Raw genomic sequence first — 20,472 nt, forward strand, 5'->3', positions numbered from 1 at the left:
AGTTAAATGTCTCAATCTTGTTCTATATATCGTTTTGTTGTAACTAATACCAGTATATAAACAAACAAACATGAAACACATACACAAAGATACATATATGAATTCCTTGTGGGTACACTGAAGGCGATTAACCCCACGGATGTGATCTTTTGTATTCCTGGGCTTAGCGAATGGACTTCAAAGCTGTTTATTGTTAAAAGTCTCTCAGTGTCCTACTGATTGTATTACACGCTCACAGTCCTGTATTCTTGGTAGCGGTTCAAGTGCGGTAAGACTCAGATATCTTCCTACCGTATTAGCAGTGAGCTCCAATTCCGAGGTACCCGTGCAGGGGGATGAGTCTTTCTCGCAGCTGATGCTTCAGCGGTGGTGCTTCAGTCTGCCGGCAGACTTCCCGTTGCTGCTGCTTCGTATGACCATTCTTCCTGATGCTGTGCAGAGCAGGATCGACTCCTTCCGCGATCTACGCGTTTCTCCTAATGATAGGCTTCTTCAGGATAGATGAGTGATCGATCTGTAGCCCAACGCTGTATTTAGGGCTGAGGCAGTGTTCATTCACTTCCACCCTTAATAAAGATGGTTGGCGTGGTCTCCTTGCCCTTCTTGGTTTTGCAATTTGAATAAGACATGAAAAAGGACATTTACACATTCATCTACATATCACCATTAAAATGTCAGATTACTACTATTATGGAAGGGGTGCGCTTTAAACTATATCGAGCGTGGGCTGTGTTACAGCGGTGTTGTTTAAGCTCCGCGCTTCATTAAGATAATTGCTGTAGTTTGCCGGCCCAAATTTAATTTTGCTGCACACATCAAAAATACTAGATTAAAAATAAAAATGTAAATAATAAATAAAATATCTGAGCCGCACATAAGTAATTAATACATCCAGAGTAATACACATGCTGTGGTGCGCTTGTGGCCTACAGTATGTAGGAAAGACGAAAAGAAAATTACATATACAAACTCAGGAACATCTGTGAAATATAAAAAACAGACGTGACAACCACAGTATACCCCCACACTTTAAAGAGTTCCATAATTCAAACCCAAATCTGCTGCAATTTATTGGACTAAAACAAATCTCAAGACCATGGAGAGGAGGGAATATGGAAGATATTCTCTCTAAAGAAGAAACAAAGATAATCTACGAGATGGGCACCCTAACTCCAAGGGGTCACAACACTGACATGGAAATATTACCCTTTCCAAAATAACAAATTACAGTATAATGTAACACACAAACATAAAGAAAATAGTATATGTGTTAAAATAAGATTTTACTCACCGGTAAATCTATTTCTCGTAGTCCGTAGTGGATGCTGGGGGCTCCGTAAGGATCATGAGGATTAGCGGCTCCGCAGGAGACTGGGCACAACTAAAGAAAGCTTTAGGACTACCTGGTGTGCACTGGCTCCTCCCACTAAGACCCTCCTCCAGACCTCAGTTAGGATACTGTGCCCGGAAGAGCTGACACAATAAGGAAGGATTTTGAATCCCGGGTAAGACTCATACCAGCCACACCAATCACACCGTATAACTCGTGATACTATACCCAGTTAACAGTATGATAACAACTGAGCCTCTCAACAGATGGCTCAACAATAACCCTTTAGTTAGGCAATAACTATATACAAGTATTGCAGACAATCCGCACTTGGGATGGGCGCCCAGCATCCTCTACGGACTACGAGAAATAGATTTACCGGTGAGTAAAATCTTATTTTCTCTAACGTCCTAAGTGGATGCTGGGGACTCCGTAAGGACCATGGGGATTATACCAAAGCTCCCAAACGGGCGGGAGAGTGCGGATGACTCTGCAGCACCGAATGAGCAAACTCTAGGTCCTCCTCAGCCAGGGTATCAAACTTGTAGACTCTTGCAAGAGTGTTTGAACCCGACCAAGTAACAGCTCGGCAAATATGTAAAGCCGAGACCCCTCGGGCAGCCGCCCAAGAAGAGCCCACTTTCCTCGTGGAATGGGCTTTCACAGATTTAGGGTGCGGCAGTCCAGCCGCAGAATGTGCAAGTTGAATCGTGCTACAGATCCAGCGAGCAATAGTCTGCTTAGAAGCAGGAGCACCCAGCTTTTTGGGTGCATACAGGATAAATAGCGAGTCAGTTTTCCTGACTCCAGCCGTCCTGGAAACATATACTTTTCAGGGCCCTGACTACGTCCAGAAACTTGGAATCCTCCAAGACCCAAGTAGCCGCAGGCACCACAATAGGTTGGTTCACATGAAAAACTGCTACCACCTTAGGAAGGAATTGGGAACGAGTCCTCAATTCCGCCTTATCCATATAAAATACAGATAAGGGCTTTTGCATGACAAAGCCGCCAATTCTGATACACGCCTGGCCGACGCCAAGGCCCACAGCATGACCACTTTCCACGTGAGGTATTGTAGCTCCACGGATTTAAGTGGCTCAACTCAATGCGACTTCAGGAAATCCAACACTACGTTGAGATCCCACGGTGCCACTGGAGGCACAAACGGGGGCTGACTATGCAGCACTCCCTTAACAAAAGTCTGAACTTCAGGCAGTGAAGCCAGTTCTATTTTGGAAGAAACTCAATAGAGCCGAAATCTGGACCTTAATGGAACCCAATTTTAGGCCCATAGTCACCTCTGACTTGTAGGAAGTGCAGAAATCGACCTAGCTGAAATTCCTCCTTTGGGGCCTTACTGGCCTCACAGCACGCAACATATTTCCGCCATATGCGGTGATAATGGTTTGCGTTCACTTCTTTCCTAGCTTTAAATAGCGTAGGGATAACTTCCTCCGGAATGCCCTTTTCCTTCAGGATTCGGCGTTCAACCGCCATGCCGTCAAACGCAGCCGCGGTACGTCTTGGAACAGACAGGCCCCCTGCTGCAGCAGGTCCTGTCTGAGCGGCAGAGGCCATGGGTCCTCTGAGATCATTTCTTGGAGTTCTGGGTACCAAGCTCTTCTTGGCCACCCGGAACAATGAGTATAGTTCTTACTCCTCTCCTTCTTATTATTCTCATTACCCTGGGTATGAGAGGCAGAGAAGGGAACACATACACCGACTGGTACACCCACGGTGTTACCAGACCATCCACAGCTATCGCCTGAGGGTCCCTTGACCTGGCGCAATATCTTTGTAGCTTTTTGTTGAGGCGGGACGCCATCCTGTCCACCTGTGGCCTTTCCCAACGGTGTACAATCATTTGGAAGACTTCTGGATGAAGTCCCCACTCTCCCGGGTGGAGGTCGTGTCTGCTGAGAAAGTCTGCTTCTCAGTTGTCCACTCCGGGAATGAACACTGCTGACAGTGCTAACACATGATTTTCCGCCCATCAGAGAATCCTTGTGGCTTCTGCCATCGCCATCCTGCTTCTTGTGCCGCCCTGTCGGTTTACATGAGCGACCGCCGTGATGTTGTCTGACTGGATCAGCACCGGCCGGTGTTGAAGCAGGGGTCTAGCCTGACTTAGGGCATTGTAAATGGCCCATAGTTCCAGAACATATATGTGTAGGGAAGTCTCCTGACTTTTCCATAGGCCTTGGAAGTTTCTTCCCTGTGTGACTGCCCCCCAGCCTTGAAGGCTGGCATCCGTGGTCACCAGGACCCTGTCCTGTATGCCGAATCTGCGGCCCCCTAGAAGATGAGCACTCTGCAGTCACCACCACAGCGACACCCTGGCCCTTGGAGACAGGGTTATCCGCCGATGCATCTGAGGATGCGATCCGGACCACTTGTCCAACAGATCCCACTGGAAGATCCTTGCATGGGACCTGGCGAATGGAAATTCTTCGTAAGAAGCTACCATCTTTCCCAAGGCTCGCGCGCATTGATTCACCGACACCTGTATTTGTATTAGGAGGCCTCCGTCTAGAGACGCCAACTCCTTGGACTACTCCTCTGGGAGAAACCCTTTTTATCCTGTTCTGTGTCCAGAACCATACCCAGGAACAGTAGACGCGTCGTAGGAACCAGCTGCGACTTTGGAATATTCAGAATCCAGCCGTGCTGTTGTAGCACTTCCCGAGATAGTGCTACTCCGACGACCAACTGCTCCCTGGACCTCGCCTTTATAAGGAGATCATCCAAGTACGGGATAAGTACTTCGGCCATTACCTTGGTAAATACCCTCGGTGCCGGGGACAGACCAACGGCAACGTCTGGAATTGGTAATGACAATCCTGTACCACAATTTTGAGGTACACCTGTGAAGAGGGTAAATAGGGACATGCAGGTAAGCATCCTTGATGTCCAGTGATACCCTGAAATTTCCTGGCTTGCAATAATCGCCCTGAGCGATTCCATTTTGAACTTGAACCTTCGTATATAAGTGTTCAAGGATTTCAATTTTAGAATGGGTCTCACCGAACCGTCTGGTTTCGGTACCACAACATTTTGGAATAGTAACCCCGGCCTTGTTGAAGGAGGGGTACCTTGATTTCACCTGCTGGAAGTACAGCTTGTGAATTGCCGCCAGTACTACCTTTCTCCGAGGGCAGCAGGCAAGGCTGATGTGAGGTAACGGCGAGGGGGAGTCGCCTCGAACTCCAGCCTGTATCCCTGTGATACTACTTGCAGAACCTAGGGATCCACCTGTGGGCAAGCCCACTGGTCCCTGCAGTTCCCGAGACGCGCCCCCACCGCACCTGTCTCCAGGGCCGTCTTAACAGCAGTGTAGGCCCCTGGGCACAGCAATGCACTGGGCCCCCTACCCATCCTTCAGCGGTAGGGGTGGGGGGTGCTATCAGTGCAGCTTTGATGTCCCGCGGGCGGTAGGGGGTGTTCTATCTTCTGCTCAGCATGTAGGACCCGGAACAGTAATTTCTGCTAATTACTCCTTTACTGCACAGATGGGGCTAAACTGTAGAAGAGGGCATTGGACTGAATGAAGATGCCCTGGTACATGACCTCCAGGGTGGTAGGGGGTGTTTAATACGTAGGGGAGGGGTGGATAGTGGAGTGGGCTTAATATTTATCATTTTCCAGTGGGAGGCAGCTTGCTTGACTGCAGATATCTCAAGTTCCTGAAAATATATTTCTTAGCTTTGAATGGGATAAGAAAAACTAGAGAGTTCCACCTTTCAGAAGGTTTTGGGGACTTGGGGATCAGTGTTCAGGCGCCAAAGCAATTCACCAACGAAAATCTAAAACTGCATATTAGGCGTGTGGAGCTGGAGCATGGACCAGCTGCTTGAAGGCTGATATCTCTGGTTCTGGGCATAGTAGAGACAAGCTGCCAGTGTCCACCAAAAGAGGAGAGTCGCAGCTTTTGGTTTATACCCTCAGAAATACTTTAAGTCAGACAGAACCCGAGATATCAAGCTGGGAAAAGCAATTAACAGGCTTGGATAGGGACCACTGCTTTCAAGTCAGATATCTCCGGTTCCCCAGGGCCGATTTTCAAAAATCTGGTACCTTTAGAAAGAGGGGACGCTCAGCTATCAGAATAAGGCCCTTATACTCCTGGGGCCCTTGGGCAAGAGCCCATTGAGCCCATACGAAAAGACGGCCCTGCCTGTCTCCACCTGTGGAGCCCCAGCGTCATGCGGTGGACTCAGAGGAAGCGAGGGAAGATATTTGATCCTGGGAACTGGCTGACTGGTGCAGCTTTTTCCTTCTTCCCTTGTCTCTGTGCAGAAAGGAAGCGCCTTTGACCCGCTTGCTTTTCTGAAGCCGAAAGGACTGTACCTGAAAATACGGTGCTTTCTTAGGCTTTTGTGAGGAAACCTGAGGTAAAAAATTTTCTTCCCAGCTGTTGCTGTGGATACGAGGTCCCAGAGACCATCCCCAAACAATTCCTCACCCTTATAAGGCAGAATCTCCATGTGCCTTTTACAGGCAGCATCACCTGTCCACTGCCGGGTTTCTAATACCCTCCTGGCAGAATGGACATTTCATTAATTCTGGATGCCAGCCGGCAAATATCCCTCTGTGCATCCTTTATATATAAGACAACGTCTTAAATATGCTTAATGTTAGCAAAATATTATCCCTGTCTTAGCGTATTAATATTATCTGACAGGGTATCAGACCACGCTGCAGCAGCACTATTTATGCTGAGGCAATTGCAGGTTTCAGTATATAACCAGAGTGTGTAAATACAGACTTCAGGATCGCCTCCTGCTTTTTATCAGCAGGTTCCTTCAAGGTGGCCGTATCCTAAGACGGCAGTGCCACCTTTTGACAAACGTGTGAGCGCCTTATCCCCCCTAAGGGATATCTCCCAACGTGACCTATCCTCTGGCGGGAAAGGGTACGCCATCAGTAACTTTTTAGAAATTACCCGTTTCTTATCGGGGGAAACCACGCTTCTTTACACACTTCATTCATTCATCTGATGGGGGAACAAAACACTGGCTGCTTTTTCTCCCCAAAAATAAAACCCCTTTTATGTGGTACTTGGGTTCATGTCAGAAAATGCGTAACACATTTTTCATTGCCGAGATCATGTAACGGATGTTCCTAGTGGATTGTGTATATGTCTCAACCTCGTCGACACTGGAGTCAGACTCCGTGTCGACATCTGTGTCTGCCATCTGAGGTAACGGGCGTTTTTTGAGCCCCTGATGGCCTTTGAGACGCCTGGACAGGCGCGGGCTGAGAAGCCGGCTGTCCCACAGCTGTTACGTCATCCAGCCTTTTATGTAAGGAGTTGACACTGTCGGTTAATACCTTCCACCTATCCATCCACTCTGGTGTCGGCCCCACAGGGGGCGACATCCCATTTATCGGCCTCTGCTCCGCCTCCACGTAACCTTCCTCATCCAACATGTCGACACAGCCGTAACGACACACCGCACACACACAGGGAATGCTCTGACTGAGGACAGGACCCCACAAAGTCCTTTGGGGAGACAGAGAGAGAGTATGCCAGCACACACCAGAGCGCTATATAATGCAGGGATTAACACTATAACTGAGTGATTTTTCCCCAAATAGCTGCTTGTATACATATATTGCGCCTAAATTTAGTGCCCCCCCCTCTCTTTTTAACCCTTTGAGCCTGAAAACTACAGGGGATAGCCTGGGGAGCTGTCTTCCAGCTGAACTGTGAAGAGAAAATGGCGCCAGTGTGCTGAGGGAGAAGCCCTGCCCCTTTTTCGGCGGACTTTCTCCCGCTTTTTCTGGAATACTGGCAGGGGTAATTTTACATCTATATAGCCTCTAGGACTATATATGATGTAGATTTGCCAGCCAAGGTGTCATATATTGCCCTCAGGGCGCCCCCCCCAGCGCCCTGCACCCATCAGTGACCGGAGTGTGAGGTGTGCATGAGGAGCAATGGCGCACAGCTGCAGTGCTGTGCGCTACCTTGGTGAAGACCGAAGTCTTCTGCCGCCGATTTTCCGGACTCTTCATGCTTCTGGCTCTGTAAGGGGGACGGCGGCGCGGCTCCGGGAACGAACACCAAGGTCGGGTCCTGCGGTCGATCCCTCTGGAGCTAATGGTGTCCAGTAGCCTAAGAAGCTCAAACTACCACCTGTTAGGTAGGTTCGCTTCTTCTCCCCTTAGTCCCTCGCTGCAGTGAGTCTGTTGCCAGCAGATCTCACTGTAAAATAAAAAACCTAAATATACTTTCTTTCTAGGAGCTCAGGAGAGCCCCTAGTGTGCATCCAGCTCAGCCGGGCACAAGAATCTAACTGAGGTCTGGAGGATAGTCTTAGTGAGAGGAGCCAGTGCACACCAGGTAGTCCTAAAGCTTTCTTTAGTTGTGCCCAGTCTCCTGCGGAGCCGCTAATCCCCATGGTCCTTACGGAGTCCCCAGCATCCACTTAGGACGTTAGAGAAAAGGTGATGAAACAGCTATGCCACTGCAATTAACACATAGCTTCCTCCATTTAGATTAGTAACCTTTAAAGATATGCACACCAAACGTAATAAGTATAAATTATGGCTATACCAAGTATATACACACATTACAAAGGGCAATCGTGTCACTATTTGAATACACCCCTTTAAAGTGAGAATAAAACTATTCATGTAAACAATTAATTACTTATGTGCGACTCAGATTTTATTTATTATTTCAATTTTTCTTTTTAATCTAGTATTTTTGATATGTGCAGCAAAATAAAATAAGGGCCGGCAAACTACAGCAATTATCTTAATGAAGGGCGGAGCTTAAACAACACCGCTGTAACACAGCCCACACTCGATATAGTTTAAAGCGCACACCTTCCATAATAGTACTAATCTGACATTTTAATGGTGATATGTAATGTAGATGAATGTGTAAATGTCCTGTTTCATGTCTTATACAAATTGCAAAACCAACAAGGGCAAGGAGACCACGCCAACCATCTTTACTAAGGGTAGAAGTGAATGAACACTGTCTCAGCCTTAAATACAGCGTTGGGCTACAGTTCGATCACTCAGTTATCCTGAAGAAGCCTATCATTAGGTGAAACGCGTAGAATGCAGAGTAGTCGATCCCGCTCTGCACAGTATCTGGAAGAACGGTCATACGGAGCAGAAGCAATGGGAAGTCTGCCGGCAGATTGAAGCACCACCGCTACTCCGCTGAAGTATCAGCTGCGAGGAAGAATCATCCCCCTGCACGGGTACCTCGGAATTGGAACTCACAGCTAATACGGTAGGAAGATATCTGAGTCTTACCGCACTTGAACCGCTACCAAGAATACAGGACTATGAACGTGTAATACAATCAGTAGGACACTGAGAGACTTTTTACAATAAGCAGCTTTGAAGTCCATTCGCTAAGCCCAGGCATACAAATTATCACATCCGTGGGGTAAATCGCCTTCAGTGTACCCACAAGGAATTCATATATTCATGTTTGTGTATGTGTTTCATGTTTGTTTGTTTGTTTGTATACCGGTATTAGTTACAACAAAACGATATATAGAACAAGGTTGAGACATTTTACTTTTTAAATAAAGATATTTAAATTTTAATATTATACAGTGTGTATACATTATTATATATTATATAACATTTTTCCACCAATTGCACGAAGAACTTTCGTTTCATTACGTGTATTGATTATAGAATTAAGTTTAATCTATTATATAAACGTATAAATATTGTTCTCAGTTGGAATACCATCCTGATATATAAGTATGTTCAATATGTTGGTAGAACAAGACAGTTCGTATGGAGACACTGCTTTAGGTAAATAAAGGAGTCCTAATATTGAGTCCTACTATTGAGCAAAATGTAAGATGTACAACAATCTACCATATAGGTCTAGAACAGTGATGGGAACGTGTCGCCCTGCAAGCTCCCATCTCCTTCCTGCTTCTATGGTCATGCTGTATCTAATATTGTTTGTAATACGTGTTTACAGCACCAGCTGATATGTCATTATTGAGGTCTCTCTTTTTATGTAAATATATTATTCTAACGTATTAATAAGGGTAATGAATGGATCTTTGAAGATTACAGGGCTGGCGACAGACGCTCACTAGTGTACCATTATGTAAATGGCAGGTTAGGAAATACTGTAAGGCCTGATTCTGAGTTGGGCGCAATTAACAAAAGCAAGTAACTAAGCACCTTGGTAAAACCTTTCTTGCACTGCAGGTGGGGCAGATGTAAAATGTGCAGAGAGATTTATATTTGAGAGGAATGTGTACAAATCTAAATTGCAGTGTAAAAATAAATATGTCCAGCATTTGTGGGTTACATGCAAAAGCAACCAGTATTTACCCTACAAGCAAAAAAAAAAAACAAAAAAAAAGTGTTTGATCCCCTTTCAATGTAACATGCAGGGGTGTAGGGAGGGTGTAGTCAGTGTGTGTATGATGAGACTGACTGGATGTAACAGGGGAGAAGTCCAGCCTCCAGAATGGCATCTTCGAGAAGTAAGCGAAGGTGGGGGCCATGCTGCCAAGGTACACCACCTGTCTGCCCACCCTTTCGTCTGCTCATTCACTTGCCAGTGGATCTCTATGGTCAGCGCACTGCCCCCTATGCATTGTAGTGACTGTAGTGCACAGGATAGACCGTTCCGCTTCTCACTCCTCTACTGCTTGGTCCCCTTCAGAGCTAAGCACAGAGTGACGTTCTATGTCACATGTAAATGAGAGTAACACTCTGGAGATGTGTTTAATCATTGGGGATGGGATTAATCAATGTCAAAAATGTGGTCAAGGCTCTGAAAACTCCGTTTTCGGAGCTTTGACCACATTTCCCATATGCACCAAGCTCTGGAAAACGAAACTTTACGGATCTTGTTACCGCTAGGCACACAGTTATAGTGTTTATACGAGATCAAGAGAGGTTAATAAATATCTAATGACTTAACTGATATGGCAGACACTAATCTGCTCTGTATTATATGGTAGTCACTAGACTGCTCTCTATTATATGGCGGCCACTAATCGGGTGGAATTCAGTATGCCGGCTGTTGGGATCCCGGTGCTCAGTATACCGGCGCCGGAATCCCGACATACCTACAACTATTCTCCCTCTTGGGGGTCCACGACCCCCCTGGAGGGAAAGAAAATAGCGTAGCGCCACCAGCCCGCAAGGGGCTCATGTGCGCTCGCCCAGCTGTTGGTATGCCGGTGGTCGGGATCCCGGCGCCGGTATGCTGTCCGCCGGGATACCATACTACACCCCACTAATCTGCTCTTTATTGTATAATACATATATATATATATATATATATATATGTATATACTTATTAGAAATCTTGGTTCTGACAACACATTTAGGTGGTATTCAATTAAGTGCCGTTTTTTTGAGTGGTTGAAAAAACGGCACTAATTCGACACAGGGTATTCAATTGAGGGTGTTTTTGCCTGTCTTTGAATCTATTTTGTCCATGCCGTTTCACTTTTTTTTTTTACATTTTTTATCGAACTGGCATTGGCGAAAACACCCGCAAATTCACCAAACATGTACATGGGCAGTGAATTCGTTGATACACGTGGTTTTAACCAGTGACGGATTTTTCGACCAGTCTAAAAAACACCACAGGTAAATTCAACCTAAAAATGGGCATATTACACCAGTCAAAACAATGGCACTAATTGAATACACCCCTTAGAGGATGGCACTTGTCAGACCATGGAAGTACCAACTTGATCATTTGATAAACAAGATCTTCTAATGGGGATTATGGTTAGTGGTAGCCCCATAAGTTTATGGGGATTCAGTATAATATCCCAGCTGTTGGGATTCCGGTGGTCAGGAGACCGACGCCAGCATCCCGACAGCCGGAATACCGTCAGCGAGCGCAGTGTGTCCCCTTCTGGGCTCGCTGCACTCACCGCGCTTCAGGCCCGGTGGCGACTGAAGGGTTATAGTCCCCCTCGGGTGGTGGCATGGACCACCACCTGAGTGGGGATTCCGGGTGGCGGTATTTCACCGGGATCCCAGCAGCCGGCAATTTGAATGCCTCCCGTGTATGGTGTGACATGAAAACAAGCTCATTTGCCAGCCCCAAAAACCTGTTGTCTCCAACAAGAGGGATTTTGTCCTGTGATGAGCTCATCCATATATTCTTTTCCATAAACACTTTTTAACAATGGGCTGCTATTCAAGAGACAACAATGTGCTGTTGCTCCCCCAGACTAAAACTTGCAAGCCATCCCTGACTGTGAGGTAAAATCACACTTGCCTGTCAGATAGTTTTAATGTATCAGAGTTTTATAAGTTGATAAATAAGGAGATTTATGGTAAGAACTTACCTTTGTTAAATCTCTTTCTTCGGGGTACCCTGGGTTCCACAGAGAATAACATCTGGGTGTAGAGTTGGATCTTGATCCGAGGCACCAACAGGCTAAAAGCTTTGACTGTTCCCAGGTTGCTTAGCGCCGCCTCCTCTATAACCCTGCCTCCGTGCACAGGAGCTCAGTTTCATTAACCAGTCCAATGCAGTAGCAGGTAAAAGAGACGACAACCGTTAGTAGCCACATACACTACATTCTCACGACAGGAGAAGGTACCAGCAGCTAATGCCATACAAACCCAAAAAAGCTAAGTGCGTCAGGGTGGGCGCCCTGTGGAACCCAGTGTACCTCGCAGAAAGAGATTTAACAAAGGTAAGTTCTTACCATAAATCTCCTTTTCTGCAGCGGGGTACACTGGGGTTCCACAGGGAATAACATCGGGGATGTCCTAAAGCAATAGATATAGGAATATACACTTGGCGCTGTGACCTACAATGTGAAAAGCCGCTAGTCTCGGGACACTGATCCCAGTTATCCCAAGAGTTAAAGAAAACCAAACAAAAAATGAGACAGCGCTATTTCACGTTGTATATAGAAAATAACTTTTACTTTATATTTTGTACAGAGTACATAATTTTTTTTTTAATACATATACATAACACACTATGACACCGGCCAGTATCAATAAATCTAAAATATATACTGTATTAAGAACAATTCCACATTAAGAAAAAATCATCCAATTATATCCAGCTAAAATAGCAAAAATCTTATAACTCTATAAATCTCTTAATAAAGCTCTGGAGTGAGATTTTCTATCTCACTCCAGAGCTTTATTAAGAGATTTATAGAGTTATAAGATTTTTGCTATTTTAGCTGGATATAATTGGATGAATTTTTCTTAATGTGGAATTGTTCTTAATACAGTATATATTTTAGATTTATTGATACTGGCCGGTGTCATAGTGTGTTATGTACTCTGTACAAAATATAGGAGGAAAAGAAAAAGGATCTGTTTCCGGTGCACTAATTAATGTGTTAGTTAAAAATTAACTTTTAATTCATTAATTTAAAATATGTGTAGACATGTTTTATTTCATGTCTTCTGAGATAACTTCTGCGAAATATTCTAAAACCATCTACGTTTAATGTGACAACATGACAAGACTGTGTATTACAAACTAATAAACAAAAATATTAAAAACTGATGAGCGTCTCTTTCGTATCTGTTCTCCAAAATGATGTCTAAGTATACTCCATATGAATCTCTATCTATTTCCTATAGATTTTATTTTCCCAATTATTCACATAACTCATTAATTGTGATGTATTCTTATAGAGATTCAAAATAAGGTGCCTGGTAAGTAGACCGAGTGCAGCTGTAAATGATGCAATAATAATTTGTAACACTGTATCTCTTGTTAATGGTTTCTTTAGTTCTTGGCTCACTGCCCAGACATATCCCTTAGCTGTAATGGGGTTGATGATACAATAACTGATGCGGTTGGGAGTTTGTAACAGTGTTTCTCTTATTGTTGATTTCTTTGTGCCTTGGCTCACTGCTTGAACATATTCCTTAGATGGAATTGGTTATAGAATAATACTTCATAACCTACTGCTAATATTGCACCAATGTGTGCCGTGTAGGTCTTCAATAGGAGGGGATCTGGACATATAGATCCTTGTTGTCAAATTACGTTCAGTTTAGTGTTTAGGAGACAAACAAACCTGTTGATAGATTAACTTGAGATACTGGGTAAATTTCTATATAGTCCGAAACATAGTTCACTTGTGAAGTCTGGTTCTATAGTGAGGATTCTTTTTAATAGTATAATATAAATATAATCAACGGGTCACCTCTCACTTATAGTGTCAGGTGTCCTTCACATATATCCTCATAATGCAAATTCGTGAATCATCTCTCATATACAGTGTCAGATGTACCAGTGATGATTAATTCAACGAGTCACCGCTCACATATAGTGTCAGGTATCGTCCTTATATAATTCCACTGTGCATGTCACTATATCATCTCTCACTTATAGTGTCAGATGAACAAATATTTTTACATCTCACTTCAGATGTCAGGTATTAATATATTTATAAGTGATTCAATATAGGGTAAGTGTCAGTAGGAAATTTCACAAACAGTTTTACAGACTTAGTTCATATCAAGGGAATGACTCTATGTTCTTCTCTTTCTCCCACAGAAATTCTTATCTCCTACTGGTATAAATAGTATTTGCATATTTCAATAGGTGTTCAGGTTTGCTTATATCCCATCCATCCGGAGCTGTATTGTATATGATTAAACCTCCTTGTTGAGACTTTTCGTTTGGACAGTAATTGTTTGACAATAATTATATGTACACACAGTTGTAGGTATATACAGTTTCAGATAGTAGGATTATTTAATACTATCTGTATTGTTATAATTTTATAAGTTTATAAGTTCTTTATATACTTTCTATATACCGTGCATTGACTCAAATACCTTCTTTTTATTCACCTATGAATTAACATCTGTGTGTTTTACTTATACCGTGTAACATACCATTCAGCGCTTAATCATAATTATAGCACATCCTTATGAGTATATCTGAATAAGAAATCTAATTAATTGCTCAATAGCTGTACATATATGTGTGATATCCACATCTATTCCAGTGGACTCCCATCCAGTTGTGCATATGTTATGGTCTAGACTTCGTGTTTATTCTTATACTTGATAACACATTCTGCACGTGTAATATATGTTAGTCTAGCTCCCACTGTATCTATAACCTGTGTGTTGTATGTATGTCGGCTCTGTAAGATGACAGTATAACGAGTCCCTTTATAACCATAACAAATCCACTATCAAGGCATGTACATACGGTCTAGGATCTTAATTGATACAAGCAGTGCGGGGCCGCCCCTGTATTGTCCGCAAATGTCTCCTATCAATTCCAGAGGGCTACCATACAATTTTATATATAATATATGGTCTGAAGTTCGTGTCTATTCTTATTATTGGTGACACATTCTACTCTTGCAATCAATATTTCTCTGACTCCCGCTGTATCTGTCCCTAATGATATAAGCTTGCCAGCTCTGCAGGGTAACAGTATAACCAGTCCCTTAGTTGCTATCCAGGCATATGTGTGCGGTCTGGATTCTTAATTAGTATAGACAGTGCAGGGCCGCCCCATGCTGGCCTCAATAGCCCCTATCACTTCGGACACCGCTGCACCGCTCAGTTTAAATTGCTAAACCTAGAAACTGCACAATAGTTACTATACATAGGTTGAATCAATTGGAGTGTACAATATAATTAGACACGAGAAACAGATACGTAGGACGCTCAAGTCTTGAGCGTCCTACGTATCTGTTTCTCGTGTCTAATTATATTGTACACTCCAATTGATTCAACCTATGTATAGTAACTATTGTGCAGTTTCTAGGTTTAGCAATTTAAACTGAGCGGTGCAGCGGTGTCCGAAGTGATAGGGGCTATTGAGGCCAGCATGGGGCGGCCCTGCACTGTCTATACTACTTAAGAATCCAGACCGCACACATATGCCTGGATAGCAACTAAGGGACTGGTTATACTGTTACCCTGCAGAGCTGGCAAGCTTATATCATTAGGGACAGATACGGCGGGAGTCAGAGAAATATCGATTGCAAGAGTAGAATGTGTCACCAATAATAAGAATAGACACGAACTTCTGACCATATATTATATATAAAATTGTATGGTAGCCCTCTGGAATTGATAGGAGACATTTGCGGACAATACAGGGGCGGCCCCGCACTGCTTGTATCAATTAAGATCCTGGACCGTATGTACATGCCTTGATAGTGGATTTGTTATGGTAATAAAGGGACTCGTTATACTGTCATCTTACAGAGCCGACATACATACAACACACAGGTTATAGATACAGTGGGAGCTAGACTAACATATATTACACGTGCAGAATGTGTTATCAAGTATAAGAATAAACACGAAGTCTAGACCATAACATATGCACAACTGGATGGGAGTCCACTGGAATAGATGTGGATATCACACATATATGTACAGCTATTGAGCAATTAATTAGATTTCTTATTCAGATATACTCATAAGGATGTGCTATAATTATGATTAAGCGCTGAATGGTATGTTACACGGTATAAGTAAAACACACAGATGTTAATTCATAGGTGAATAAAAAGAAGGTATTTGAGTCAATGCACGGTATATAGAAAGTATATAAAGAACTTATAAACTTATAAAATTATAACAATACAGATAGTATTAAATAATCCTACTATCTGAAACTGTATATACCTACAACTGTGTGTACATATAATTATTGTCAAACAATTACTGTCCAAACGAAAGGTCTCAACAAGGAGGTTTAATTATATACAATACAGCTCCGGATGGATGGGATATAAGCAAACCTGAACACCTATTGAAATATGCAAATACTATTTATACCAGTAGGAGATAAGAATTTCTGTGGGAGAAAGAGAAGAACATAGAGTCATTCCCTTGATATGAACTAAGTCTGTAAAACTGTTTGTGAAATTACCTACTGACACTTACCCTATATTGAATCACTTTTAAATATATTAATACCTGACATCTGAAGTGAGAGGTAAAAATATTTGTTCATCTGACACTATAAGTGAGAGATGATATAGTGACATGCACAGTGGAATTATATAAGGACGATACCTGACACTATATGTGAGCGGTGACTCGTTGAATTAATCATCACTGGTACATCTGACACTGTATATGAGAGATGATTCACGAATTTGCATTATGAGGATATATGTGAAGGACACCTGACACTATAAGTGAGAGGTGACCCGTTGATTATATTTATATTATACTATTAAAAGAATCCTCGCTATAGAACCAGACTTCACAAGTGAACTATGTTTCGGACTATATAGAAATATACCCACTATCTCAAGTTAATCTATCAACAGGTTTGTTTGTCTCCTAAACACTAAACTGAACGTAATTTGACAACAAGGATCTATATGTCCAGATCCCCTCCTATTGAAGACCTACACGGCACACATTGGTGCAATATTAGCAGTAGGTTATGAAGTATTATTCTATAACCAATTCCATCTAAGGAATATGTTCAAGCAGTGAGCCAAGGCACAAAGAAATCAACAATAAGAGAAACACTGTTACAAACTCCCAACCGCATCAGTTATTGTATCATCAACCCCATTACATCTAAAGCTGGGTACACACTGGCAGATATATCTGCTGTTCAATCGATCTGCAGATATATCTGCAGATGGTGGTTGTTCATACACACCAATATATCTTAAAGATATATCTGCTGTTCAATCTATCTGCAGCTATATATGCAGATGGAGATTGTTCATACACACTGAAAGATGCGCTAATATATCTGCAGATATATTGGTCATCTGCTGTGTCGCACAGCAGATGCAATATATCTGTGAAAGACGTCTTTCACAGACATATTGCTTGTACACACCTGCAGATCAGCAAAAGATATATTGGACAACCAACTAATTGGCCAATATATCTGCCAGTGTGTACCCAGCATAAGGGATATGTCTGGGCAGTGAGCCAAGAACTAAAGAAACCATTAACAAGAGATGCAGTGTTACAAATTATATTGCATCATTTACAGCTGCACCCGGTCTACTTACCAGGCACCTTATTTTGAATCTCTATAAGAATACATCACAATTAATGAGTTATGTGAATAATTGGGAAAATAAAATCTATAGGAAATAGATAGAGATTCATATGGAGTATACTTAGACATTATTTTGGAGAACAGATACGAAAGAGACGCTCATCAGTTTTTAATATTTTTGTTTATTAGTTTGTAATACACAGTCTTGTCATGTTGTCACATTAAACGTAGATGGTTTTAGAATATTTCGCAGAAGTTATCTCAGAAGACATGAAATAAAACATGTCTACACATTTTAAATTAATGAATTAAAAGTTAATTTTTAACTAACACATTAATTAGTGCACCGGAAACAGATCCTTTTTCTTTTCCTCCTATATCTTGAATGTACTCTTACATGATCTGTGGTAGCACCCCCAAAAAACTGTAAGATTATTCGATACAGTATCAAAATTAGGGGTTTTCAATGAACAACTATTCACAAATAATTAGATAAGATAGGGATAATAATTCCAGTGCAACAGTTTCCCTCCTTCCCCTTCCCTTTTATGCTCTGTACAAAATATAAAGTAAAAGTTATTTTCTATATACAACGTGAAATAGCGCTGTCTCATTTTTTGTTTGATGTCCAAAGCAGTTCCTCATGGGAGGGGATGCACTGTAGCGGGCACAAGAACCCGGCGTCCAAAGGAGGCATCCTGGAAGGCGGAAGTATCAACGGCATAGAACCTTATGAACGTGTTCACTGAGGACCACGTAGCCGCCTTGCACAATTGTTCAAGGGTCGCACCACGGCAGGCCACCCAAGAAGGTCCAACAGACCAAGTAGAATGGGCTTTGATGGTAGCAGGAGCTGGAAGGCCAGCCTGTACATAAACATGTGCAATCACCATTCTAAGCCATCTTGCCAAGGTCTGCTTATTAGCAGGCCAGCCACGTCTGTAAAAACCAAAAAGGACAAAGAGGGAATCAGATCACCTAAGAGAAGCTGTCCTCTTCACATAAATACGGAGAGCCCGTACCACAACCAAAGACGACCGCTCTTTGGAGGATAAACCTGGAGAGGTAAAGGCCGGAACCACAATCTCTTGGTTAAGGTGGAAAGATGACACCACCTTAGGGAGATAACCAGGGCGAGTTCTAAGAACCGCACAGTCACGGTGAAAAATCAGAAAGGGTGACCGACAAGACATTGCACCCAAGTCTGAAACACGTCTAGCAGAGGCAATAGCCAGCAGAAACAAGACCTTAAGAGTAAGCCATATAAGGTCCACATCCTCAAGAGGTTCAAACGGAGACTCTTGTAAGGCATCCAGAACAACCAACAAATCCCAAGGAGCCACAGGCGGGACATAGTGAGGCTGAATCCGTAAAACACCCTGAGTGAATGTATGAACATCAGGTAGAGTCTCAATTTTTCTATGAAACCATATCGACAAGGCAGAATTATGAACCTTGAGGGAGGCCAGACAAAGGCCTAAGTCCAGGCCCTGTTGCAGAAAAGCCAAGAGTTTGGCGGTACTGAACCTGTATGCATCATAATTGCTAGTTGCACACCAAGCAAAATAAAAATTTCAGACCCTATGATATATCCGAGCAGAAGCCGGTTTATGGGCCTTCAACATAGTTTGAATGACCGCCTCAGAAAAACCTTTGGCCCTCAGTATGGAAGCTTCAAGAGCCACGCCGTCAAAGCCAGCTGGGCCAAATCCTGGTAGACACAAGGGCCCTGAACAAGGAGGTCTGGGCGTTGCGGAAGCAGAAGTGGACGCTCTATCGAGAGACCCTGCAGGTCTGAGAACCAATGCCGTCTGGGCCACGCTGGAGCGATTAGAAGTAGTATTCCTCCTTCTTGCTTGAACTTCCTTATCACCCTGGGCAGAAGTGACACCGGAGGGAACACATACGGCAGCCGAAAGTTCCATGGAATTGCCAGTGCGTCCACAAATGCTGCTTGAGGATCCCTTGTCCTTGCTCAGAAGACCGGAACCTTGTGATTGTGTCGAGACGCTATCAGGGCTACATCTGATAGACCCCACTGTTCCACGAGGAGTTGAAAGACCTCCAGATGAAAGCTCCATTCTCCGGCATGTACGTCCTGACGTCTGAGGAAGTTTGCTTCCCAGTCTAGGACCCCCGGAATGAACACTGCCGATATGGCTGGCAGATGGCGTTCCGCCCAACGAAGAATCTTTGACACTTCTATCAGTGCTTTGCGGCTCGGGTGTCGCCATGATGATTTATGTACGCCACTGTGGTGGCGTTGTCTGATTGTACTTGAACAGGCCTGTTCTGTACTAGAGGCAGGGCCAGTGTCAAACACTGCCCGTAATTCCAGAATGTTTATCGGGAGGAGAGATTCCTCCCTGGTCCACCGACCCTGAATAGAGTGTGGCGTCAACACCGCGCCCCAACCCTGCAGACTGGCATCCGTCGTCAGAAGGACCCAGTTGGAGATCCAGAATGGACGACGCCTGCTCAGTTGTTGGTCCTGCAGCCACCAAGTTAGTGACAGACGGACCTCCGGGGTCAAGGATATCATGTGAGACCTGATCCGGTGAGGCAGGCTGTCCCACTCGGAGAGAATTAACCTCTGCAGAGGGCGGGAATGAAATTGAGCGTACTCCACTATGTCGAAAGCCGACCATGTGGCCTAGTACTTGCATCGCAGAGTGTATGGACACACGTGGGCGATGCTTGGGATATGTGTCTTCGATTTTGAGCTCATTTGTCTACTGTTGTTGTAGACCAATGCATATGGTGAGAGACCAACCCTTCTGTCATATTACATGTTGTATTGTTTCTTAATAAATTTTACTGCACCATTGGAGATTATCTTTCTCTTATATGAGTTTTGGACAATGAAGTGGTGACTGGACGGAATAGGGGGACCATTATCTACACTGGAATTACCTGCTCCATCAATAAGCACCATGGGGGTCATTCCGAGTTGTTCGCTCGTTGCCGATTTTCGCTATGGTGCGATTTGTTGCAAATTGCGCATGCGCAAGGCACGCAGGGCGCATGCACTAAGTTATTTAACACAAAACTTAGCAGTTTTGCTGTGGCATCTGCGGCGCTTTTCAGTCGCACTGCTGTTCGGTAAATGATTGACAGGAAAGGGGCGTTTCTGGGCGGCAACTCAGCGTTTTTCCCGGCGTTGGCTAAAATACGC

General features: G+C 43.7%; 1 protein-coding gene across 3 annotated transcripts in view; it reads right to left on the reverse strand.

Annotated features, from left to right (window-relative positions):
• The window catches only part of VWA3A (von Willebrand factor A domain containing 3A), a 772,281-nt gene that overhangs the window by 485,325 nt on the left and 266,484 nt on the right, over positions 1-20,472 (reverse strand). The window lies entirely within an intron of this gene.

This window comes from Pseudophryne corroboree, chromosome 7, assembly GCF_028390025.1.
Source record: "Pseudophryne corroboree isolate aPseCor3 chromosome 7, aPseCor3.hap2, whole genome shotgun sequence".
Lineage (NCBI taxonomy): Eukaryota > Metazoa > Chordata > Amphibia > Anura > Myobatrachidae > Pseudophryne > Pseudophryne corroboree.